The following is a 10,960-nucleotide window of genomic DNA, read 5'->3' on the forward strand; positions in this document are numbered from 1 at the left end:
CATATTAATGATGAGAAATAAGATCCATGACATAGAATCTGCCAAGGAACCTAGGTTGGAATTGGCCAATACAGCCTGGGATATATTTACTAGCCTCAGGAGGCGCTTTCCATCCTTTGACTCTGTGCTTAAGTGGGGACTGACACTTGCGGGCAGGGTGGATATGGGTTTGTTGGCCTGTGCCTGCCTTCCTTGTGTGTTACAGTTCCTTCTTCAACAACTTCAACGCATGCAAGTGCAGTTGCATGAATTTAAATTAAAGATATCTAACAACCCCGTTTGATATGGAGGTAAGTCAATGATGTGTAAGAGTGAAATTGTGTTTTTTCCAACCTAAGACAGAGGCTCGTGAAAATTGCATCTGAGACCTTGATGACGAGTAAGAGAAAAATGCACATTTCACCAACCTAAGACAGGCTCTCCATAAACAAAGAAGGGGGAACTGAAGGAGTCTGGTAATTGGAATTCTGCCTCCTGGCCTTGGCAGATGTGGGTCTTATCCATAGTTCCATTTCTCAGAGACTGTCCTTGGCAGTCTCTGCAAGCAGGGTGCTCTGAGCCTGAGAAGTAGATAGCAAGCTCCCTGCAACCTTGGGAACCAGATAGCAGACTTTGTATAACCTTGAGTTAATTCCTGCATGCCTTGCCAGGTGGCACAAATGTGTTGATACTGTGAAAAAAATTTGCTTGTACCCTTTGCTTTATAAGTGTTGTTTGCACGTTCAGTAAACTGAGACTTGATCAGGAATCTGTCTTGTCTCCATTCTTCACATCTCTGTCCCCCAATTTCCACTCCCTCTTTCAGGTGGACCCTGTTCGACTAGCCCACGGGACAGGTCACTTGGCTTTATTGGTTTCCTTTGGTGGCTCCTGTCTGTTCCAGGTCCTTTTATATCTCCCTCTTTGATAAGATTTCCTGCTCTTTGTCCAAAGCTTGACTGTGAGTCTTTACATTTGTTTCAATCACCTGCTGAGTTCATGTCAGAAATAGTTCCTGTTCCACTTACGAGGGTACCCATTTGGATTATGAGCTACTATGGGCTATATCTTAGCAGGGGTTCTAGGTTATATCCATAAATGGTCTTTGTTTGGAGAAACAGTCTCATAGAGGACTCCCATGCCCTGATATATTTTGTCCTTGTGGGGCTCCTGTCCTCTCCAGGTCATATTAACTCCCCCTTTCCTTCAAATGATTCCCTACACTCTGCCCAAGGTTTAGCTATGAGTCTCAGCATCTGCTCTAATACACTGCTAGGTAGGGTCTTTCAGAGGCCCTCTGCAGTAGGCTCCTGTTCTGTTACTTGTTTTCTCCTACTTCCCATGGCCATCCCATTTGTCTTGCTAAGTGAGGATTGATCATCTTACTCTGGGTCCTCTTTCTTATTTATCTTGTTTAGGTGTACGTATTTTAGTGTGTTTTTTCTATCTTCTAGGTTTGTATAAGTAAGTATATACCATGTGTGTCTTTCTGCTCCTGGGATACCTCAATCAGGATGATCCTCTTTAGATCCCACCATTTGCCTCCAAATTTCATGACTTCCTTGTTTTTAATTGCTGAGTAGTATTCCATTGTGAAAAGTACCACAATTTCTGTATCCATTCCTCCCATTGAGAGACATCTGGGTAGTTTACAGGTTCTGCTACAAACATGGTTGAACAAAATGTCCTTGTTGTGCACTTGAGCAAATTTTGGATATATGCCTAGGAGTGGTATAGCTGGATCTTGAGGAAGCACTATTCCTAATTGCCTGAGAAAGAACCAGATGGATTTCCAAAGTGGTTGCACAATTTTACATTCCCACCAGCAATGGAGGAGGGTTCCCAATTCTCCACAACCTCTCCAGCATGTGTTGTCACTTGAGTTTTTAAACTTTTCCATTCTGATGGGTGTAAGGTGAAATCTCAAGGTCATTTTGATTTGCAACTCTCTGATGGCTAAGGACTTTGAGCATCTCTTTAGGTGTTTTTCTGCCATTCTATATTCCTCTATAGAGAATTCTCTGTTTCGCTCTGTAAATCAATTTTTAATTGGATTGCCTGATTTATTGCTTTTTAACTTCTTTAGTTCTTTATATATTCTCGATATCAGCCCTCTGTCAGATATAAGGTTGGTGAAGATCCTTTCCCAGTCTGTAATCTGTTGTTTTGTTCTGACCACAATGTCTTTTGCTTTACAGAAGCTTTTCAGTTTTATGAGGTCCTGTTTATTGACTGTTGCTCTTAGAGCCTATGCTGTTGCTCTTCTGTTCAGGAAGTTGTCTCCTGTACCAAAGAGTTCTAGGCTCTTCCCCACTTTTTATTCTAACCGATTTAGAGTATCTGGTTTTATGTTGAAGTCTTTGATCCACTTAGACTTTAGTTTTGTGCAGGTTGATGAACATGGATCTATTTTCATTTTTCTGCATGTAGACATCCAGTTGTAACAGAACCATTTGTTGAAAGTGCTGTCTTTTTTCCATTGAATGGTTTTGGCTTCTTTGTCAAAAATCAAGTATCCATAGGTGTGTGGATTTATTTCTGGGTCTTCTATTCATTTCCATTGATCCACCTTTCTGTTTTATTGCCAGTAACATGCCATTTTTATTACTATTGCTCTGTAATACAGCTTGAGATTAGGGATGGTGATACCTCCTGACGATCTGTTGTTGTACATTATCATTGGAAATTCTTGGTTTTTTGTTTCCCATATGAAGTTGAGAATTGTTCTCTCAAGCTCTGTAAAAAATTGTGATGGTATTTTGATGGGAATTGCATTGAATCAGTAGATTGCTTTTGGCAGGATGGCCATTTTTACTATGTTAATCCTACGGATCCATGAGCACAGGAGATCTTTCCATCTTCTGATATCTTCTTCAATTTCTTTCTTCAGAGACTTGAAGTTTTTTTCAAACAAGTCTTTCACCTGCTTGGTTAAAGTCACCCCAAGGTACTTTATGTTATTAGTGGCTATTGTGAATGGTGTTGTTTCCCTGATTTCTTTCTCTGCCCTTTTGTCTTGGGAATACAGGAGGGTTTCTGAGTTTTTTGAGTTAATTTTGTATCCAGCCACATTGCTGAAGTTGTTTATCAGCTGAAGGAGTTCTCTGGTTGAACTTTTGTGGTCACTCATGTCTACTATCATATCATCTGCGAATAGTGAAACTGTGACCTCTTCCTTTCCAGTTTATATCCCCTTGAATTCCTTTACTGGTCTTATTGCTCCAGGTAGGACTTCAAGTACTATGTTGAAGAGATATGGAGAGAGTGGGCAGCTGTGCTATGTCTCTGCTTTCAGTGGAATTGATTTAAGTTTCTCTCCATTGAGTTTGATGTTGGCTATAGGCTTGCTGTATATTGCCTTTACTCTGTTTAGGTAAGTGCCTTGTATTCTTGGTCTCTCCAAGACTTTAAACATGAGTGGATGTTGGGCTTTGTGAAATGCTTTTTCAGCATCTAAGGAGATGATTATGTGCTTTTTCTCCTTCAATTTGTTTATATGGTGGATTACATTGATGAATTTCCATATATTGAATCATCTTTGCATGCCTGGGATGAAGCCTACTTGGTCATGGTGAATGATAACTTTTATATGTTCTTGGATTTGGTTTACCAGTATTTTATTGAGCATTTTTGCATCAATGTTCAAAACAGAGATAGGTCTAAAGTTCTCTTTTTTTTTGTTGTTGGGTCTTTGTGTGGTTTAGGTATCAAGGTGACTGTGGCTTCATAGAATGAGTTTGGTAATGTTCCTTCTGTTTCTTTTTGTGGAATAGTTTGAAGATAATTGGAATTAGAACTTCCTTGAAGGTCTGGTAGAATTCTGTGCTGAAATCATGTATCCCAAGGCTTTTTTTGGAAGGAAGATTGTTGATGACTGCTTCAACTTCCTTGGGAGATATAAGACTATTCAGTCTTTTTACCTGAGCTTAACTTAATTTTGGTAGATGGAATCTATCAAAAAAAATTATCCATTTCTTTTGGATTTTTAAATTTTATGGCACATAAGCTTTTGTAGTATGACCTAATAATTGTTTGTATTTCCTCAGTGTATGTAGTTATGTCCCCCGGTTCGTTTCTGTTTTTGCTGATTTGAATAGTTTCTATTTGCCTTTTAATTAGTTTGTCTATCTTGTTGATTTTCTCAAAGAACCAGCTCTTGGTTTCATTGTTTCTTTGAATAGTTTTGTTTCTAATTGATTGATTTCAGCCCTATTTTTGATTATTTCCAGCTGTCTGTTCCGCTTGGGTGTATCTGCCTTTTTTTTTTTTTTTTTTAAGGGTTTTCAGTTCAGCCATTAACTTGCTTGTATGAGATGTTACAAATTTCTTCTTGAAGGCACTTAGTGCTATGAATTTTCCTCTGAGCACTGCATTCATTGTGTCCCATAAATTTGGGTATGTTGTATCTTCATTTTCATTGAATTCTTTTTTTTAATTTTTTTTAATTTTTTTTATTTTCATTGAATTCTAAGAACTCTTTAATTTCTTTCTTTATTTCTTTCTTAACCCAGTTGTCATTGAGCAGCAAGTTGTTCAGTTTCCGTGGGTGTGTAGGCTTTTTGCTATTTCCATTGTTGTTGAGGTCTAGCTTTAGTCTATGGTGGTCAGATAGAATACAGGGGATTATTTTAATCATCCTGTATCTGCTGAGGCTTGCTTTGTGGCCAACAATATGGTCTATTTTGGAGAAAGTTCCATGAGGTGCTGAAAAGAATGTATACTCTTTTGAGGTTGGGTGAAAATTTCTGTAGACATGTATTAGGTCCTTTGAAGTATGACCTTTGTAAGTGTCTTTATTTCCCTATTTGGCTTTTGTCTTGATGATCTGTCCCTTGGTGAGAGTGGGGTGTTAAAGTCTCCCACTATTAAGGTGTTGGGATCGATGTGTGTGATTTAAATTTTAATATCGTTTCATTTATTAATGTAGGCACACTTGTATTTGGGGCATAGATATTCAGAATTGTGATATCCTCTTGGTGGATTTTTCCTTTGATGAGAATGTAGCATCCCTCCTCATCTTTTTTGACTAATTTTGGTGGAAAGTTTATTTTATTAGATATGAGGATAGCTACTCCAGCTTGTTTTCTGGGTCCATTTGCTTGAAAAACAGGTTTCCAACCCTTTACTCTGATGTATTGTCTATCTTTGTTGCAGAGGTGTGTTTCTTGGATGCAGCAGAATGTTGGATCCATTCTGTTTCCTTACCCATTCTGTTAGTCTGTGTCTTTTTAATGGAGAGTTGAGTCCATTGATATTGATAGATAGTAATCACCACTGAACATTGTTTCCTATTATGGTGGAATTGGTGGTGTAACTGTGACTCATTGCTTGTTTTCTTTTAATTTTTGTTGGGAAAATATCTGTATCTTATTTTTTCTTGGGTATTGTTTTTTTCAGTGGATTAGAGTTTTCCTTCTAGTATCTTCTGTAGTGCTGGTTTCCTGTTCAGATATTGCTTAAAATTAACTTTGTCATGGAATATTTTGTTTTCTCCATCTATGTTGATTGAAAGCTTTGCAGGTATAGTAGTCTAGGTTGGCATATGTGTTCCCTTAAAGCCTGCATCATATCTGTCCAAGACCTTCTGGCTTTCATAGTTTCTGATGAGAAGTCCGGAGTGATTTTGATAGGTCTACCTTTATATGTTACTTGGCCTTTTTCCCTTGCTGATTTAATATCTTTTCTTTGTTCTGTAGATTTAGTGTTTCAACAATGATGTGCCATGAAGATTTTCTTTGCTGGTCTAGTCTGTTTGGTTTTCTGTATGCCTCTTGTATGTTTATGGACATATTTTTCTTAAAGTTGGGGAAATTTCCTTCTATAAGTTTCTTCAAGATATTTTCTGGACATTGGAAACTGGAATTTTTTTATTCATCAATTCCTATTATTCTTAGATTTTGCCTTTTCATAGCATCTTTGATTTCTTGGATGTTTTGTGTTTGAGACTTTTCCACTCTTACTTTTTCTTTGAGAGAAGTATCAATTTCTACAAAGTATCTTCAGCACCAGAAATTCTCTCTTCCATCTCTTGTATTCTGTTGGTGATGCTTACTTTTGTGGTTCCTAATCTTTCCTGTAAGTTCTCCAGCTCCAGGTTTTTTTCTGCTTTTGTTTTCTTTATTAATTGTAATTCTGTTTTTATGTCTTGCAACATTTTCTTCATCTTTTCGAATGTGGCTTCCTGTCTCTGTGTGATGGCTTCTGTTTTTTTGTTTGTTTCTTTTCTATATGCCACTAATTTTGTCTCTACTTCTCCCTCTATTTTTTTTTTTTGGCTCTATTTGTCTGTGTTTCTTTGAGCACTTTGTTCAGATCCTCTTTCTTAGCCTCAACCTGGGAAGTCAATTCTTTGAGAGATTTATTCATTTCCTCTTTAACTGGATTTGCTTGGCTATTTCTCTGAGAGATTTGTTTGTTTCCTCTTTATGTGACTCTAATAACTGGATAAGCATATCTTTAAGGTCATTTTTCTGTGTTTCCGATGAATTGGAGTATCCATTGATTTTTGGGTTTCTGTTGAAGCCATGATTTCCTGATTTTTGTTGGGTGTGTTCTTTCACAGACCCCTGGCCATTTGCTTATCTGTAAACTTCACTATTTCTTCTTGGGTTCTGTAGTTCAGATCGGTATCATCTTTCTCGGGTATCTGGAGAGTTCTTCAGGGAGATGAAAGAGGTCCAATGGTTTCAGCATGTGTGTTGCTGCTTCACCTGTACCTGTGAGAGAAAAGTCTACTGGCACAGAAGGACAAATATGGGCAAGTGTGTATGAGTTTGCCTCATGGAAGTTCAAGTGTGCATGGAAGTTTGCCTTGAGGGACAGGGTGCTAGAGAATGTAGAGGTCTTCAGTGTGAGGGAGGAGTGCCTTGCGTTCACCGAAGTAGTAGCCCGAGCTGAAGTTATCACAAGCGCTTGTGATGATCGCCTGTGCAAATTCCCTGAGTTCATCAGTGGCCTACAGGCTACTGGTGTAATTGTCTCTAACTGAGCTCCAGAGTTATTTGCCTAAACTCCACTGGTAGCTCCACAGATCTGGGGCTTCCTTGTACTAAGAAACCCTCTATTTCCCACAGTGGATGTGTGGGTGGGAGATTTCTGATGTCTGGCTGCTAGCTTAGAAGCACCCTGGGTCTGGGGCTCTGTAGGCACTTGGGGACGCACTCACTTTCTAGCAGGTCAAATTGTAAACCATAGGGGTTCCTCCTGTTCTCTACTGGCAGGACCTGCTAAACTAAATGTGTGCTCAAACAGCTCAGTGGTGTTGCAACCTTTGTATCTGGGAATCCAACTGAGGCTGCAGATCTGGGGTGTATATGCGCCTGCAAGGAAGTCCTGTGGAGTCACTACTGTGGCTCAGCATTTGGTGCACGTGGGAGGTTATGCAGGTCCGCCAGACTTTGGTGGCTGCACAGCACATTGTCCATCACTCAGGCACTGAGTGGCTTATACAGTCAGGCAATGTGGAGTTGGTATGGCCAGCCATTTGCAGGCGTGGGACCCAGGCAGGATTGTACCGGGGGTCTCGGCCTCGGGAAACAGGTGAGGCTGGCTGCTGTGGCTGAGGTGCTAGTATCCCCGCTTCTGTTGTCTCAGTTCTCAGGCAGCAAGTTCTGTGTCACTGGCGCTGTGGCTCGGCTCCTCTAAGGAGAAGGGAGGCCCGAAGGAAGAAAGTGCCCCTCTCTGTTCCCAGAGAAGTCCATGTCTGACTTGAATCAAAAAGTTCTCTGCTCTTGTGATGTCCCCCCTCCTTCAGGAAAGCACAATGTTGATTTTCCAGCTTCAGGTGCCCCTCCACTCACCAACAATTTCAGAGTTTCAAATCCTCTGCCAAGATCACCAACATCTTGGATCTGCAGAGGTCTATATATATATATATCCTCGTGTCATAGAATACTCAGTCCTGATGTGACTTAATGTGCAGAGGACTGTTGATACGGGTGAAGAGGGTTTCAGTTTTCTGTGGGAAAGGAAGAGAAAAAGGGGGAAGGAGAGGAAAAGGGACTGGATGGAGAGAAGGGAGGGCCACTCTTGGGATGTAAAGTAAATAAACTGAAATTTTAAAAAGAGACAAATAGTAGCAATAAATGACATAATAAGTCAAATGGATCTAGCAGGTATGTATAAAACATTTCACCTACCCTAACAAAAAAATATCTTTTTCATATTATGGAACTTTCTCCAAAATTAAACACATTCTTGACAGAAAGCAACTCTTAATAATACAAATAAATAAATATACAAATATAAAGAATAAATAAATAAATACAACAACAAATCACATCATATCTGATCACTATAGATTAAAGTTGAATATCAACAACAGACAGATTAAAAACTCATAGAAACTGAACAATTCACTACATAATGAAAAACTTGTGAAAATAGAAATTGAAAATAAAATAAAACCCTTTCTGAAATGAATGAAAATAAATAAACAACATATCCAAACTTATGAGACACAGTGAAGATGGTTCCAAGAGGCAAGTCCATAGCAGGAAATCCCTACTTAAAAATAAAATAACTGAAGAAATCTCATATTAGTAACTTAACAATATACATGAAAACTCTAGAAGTGAAAGAAGAAATCCTATCCAAAATGTATAGATGGCAAGGAATAATCAAACTTGGAGTAAAAATAAATAAATTCGAATTCAACATATATTGATTAAACAAAGACATTGTTCTTTTTTAAAACCTCTAAGATAACAAACCATTAAGCCAATTATTTAAAAGGTGAAGAGAGAGTAATAAATAATACATACAAATAATAAAACATACATATAAAAACAGACAATGAGAAAATCTAGAGTATCTCATGGATATATATTTAAAGCAGCAATAACAACAACAACAAAAAAAAACTTTCCTATACTAAATTACAAAATGTAAAAGCAATGGTTAAGTATCCTGATCCATACCACCTACCAAACTTAAATCATGTTAAGGTAAACACTGTCCTGGAAAGATTAGAGTTAAAGGAATATATGTCAACATAACAGCAAAATAAAATATAGTAATTTTTAAAAAAGCAATGAAAATGGTTTTAGTGCAGAACTTTGTAAGACTTTAAAAGAAGAATTAATGCCAATACTCTATGAATTATTTCTTTCTTAATTAACACATTTATTATTATTTATAACAATTTATTCACTTTGTATCCTGGCTGTAGACACCCCCTGTCTCCTCTCAGTCTCACCCACCCTTCGTCCTTTCTCCCTATGCCCCTCCCCTAGTCCACTGATAGGGGAGGGCTTCCTCCCCTTCTATCTGACTCTAGACCATCAGTTCTTATCAGGGCTGCCTGTATCATCTTCTTTCATGGACTGACAGAGGAGAGCTGATCAAAGAGTCAGCCACCGAGTTCATGTCAGAGAGACTCCCTGATCCCCTTACTATGGAACCCACTTGTAAACTGAGCAACCTATGGGCTTTATCTGAGCAGGGGTGCTGGGTCCTCTCCATGCAAGGTCCTTGGTTGGAGTATCAGTGTCTGCAGGGCACCAAGGGCTCAGTTTTTTGGGCTCTGTTTATCTCCTTGTGGAGTTTCTGTCCCTTCCAAGTCTTACCTCCCCCTTCTTCCATAAGGTTCCCTGCATTCTGCCTAAAGTTTGGCGATGAGTTTCAGCATCTCTTTTGATATCTTGACGGGTAGAATCTTTCAAGATCCAGCTACACCACTCCTGGGCATATATCCAAAAGATGTTCAACCATACAACAAGGACATTTGCACAACTATGTTCATAACAGCTTTATTCATAATAGCCAGAATCTGAAAAGGACCTAGATGTTCCTCAACCAAAGAATCAATGCAGAAATTGTGGTACATTTACACAATGAAAAACTACTAAGTAATTAAAAACAAGGAAGTGTGCAGGCAAATGGATCAAACTAGAAAAGATTATCCTGAGTGACTTAACCCAGAAACAGAAAGACACACATGGTATATACTTACTCATAAATAGGTATTAGCCACACAATATATGATAAACATACTAAAATCTACAGTCCTAAGAAGCTGATAAATAAGGAGGAACTTAAGGAAGATGCTTAATCCTCATTCAGAAGGGGAAACAGGAAAGACCTAGGAAGTAGGAGAAGACAAGGAAAAGGACAGGAGCCTTCCACAAGGGTCCTCTGAAAGACTGAATTATTTCACAAAATAAAAATAGAAGGAGAAGTGACCTTCATTTTATGAGATCCCAGTTAACCTGTTATCTAAACTACCAAAAGAGAAAACTAACAAAGAGAAAACTTCAGACCAATGTTGCTTATGAACACAGATGAAAATATTCTTTTTTATCTTAATTTTTATTTTTTATATTAATTACAGTTTATTACTTTGTATCCCAGCTGTAGCCCAGTTCCTCATTCCCTTTCAGTCCCACCCTCACTCTCTCATCTCCTCTCAAACCCCTCTCCAAGTCCACTGATTGTATTCTCAATAAAATGCTTGCAAACAAAATCCAAGTATACATCTAAAAGATCATCCATCATCAAGATTCATCCCAGGGATGCAGCAATGTTTCATCGTATATGAATTTAGTAATTCCATGTAAAACAAACTAAATGACAAAAACAACAACCATTTTATAAGATGCAGAAAAGGCTTTTGACAAAAGTTCAACACCCTTTTATGATAAATGTACTAGAGATAAATGGTTATAAGAGACCATTTCAACATAATAAAGATAATTTAAAACAAACCCTCAGTGAACATTAACTGAAATGGAGAGAAATTCAAGGCATTTCCGCTAAAATCAGGTAGAATACAAAGTTTTCCATCTCTCAATACATTTTCAAAAGTACATTAGATTTAGCTAAAGCATTAATACAAATGAAGGAGATCAAGAGAATAATAATTGAAAAGGAAGAAACCAAAGTATTTTTATTTGCAGATGAGGTATGATTGCACTCATAAGTGAACTAAAATTTCCACCAGCTCCTACAGCTAATAAACATTTTTGCCTAAGTACCATGATAG

The sequence above is a fragment of the Meriones unguiculatus genome, chromosome 2 (genome assembly GCF_030254825.1).
Source record: "Meriones unguiculatus strain TT.TT164.6M chromosome 2, Bangor_MerUng_6.1, whole genome shotgun sequence".
NCBI classification, from domain to species: Eukaryota; Metazoa; Chordata; class Mammalia; order Rodentia; family Muridae; genus Meriones; species Meriones unguiculatus.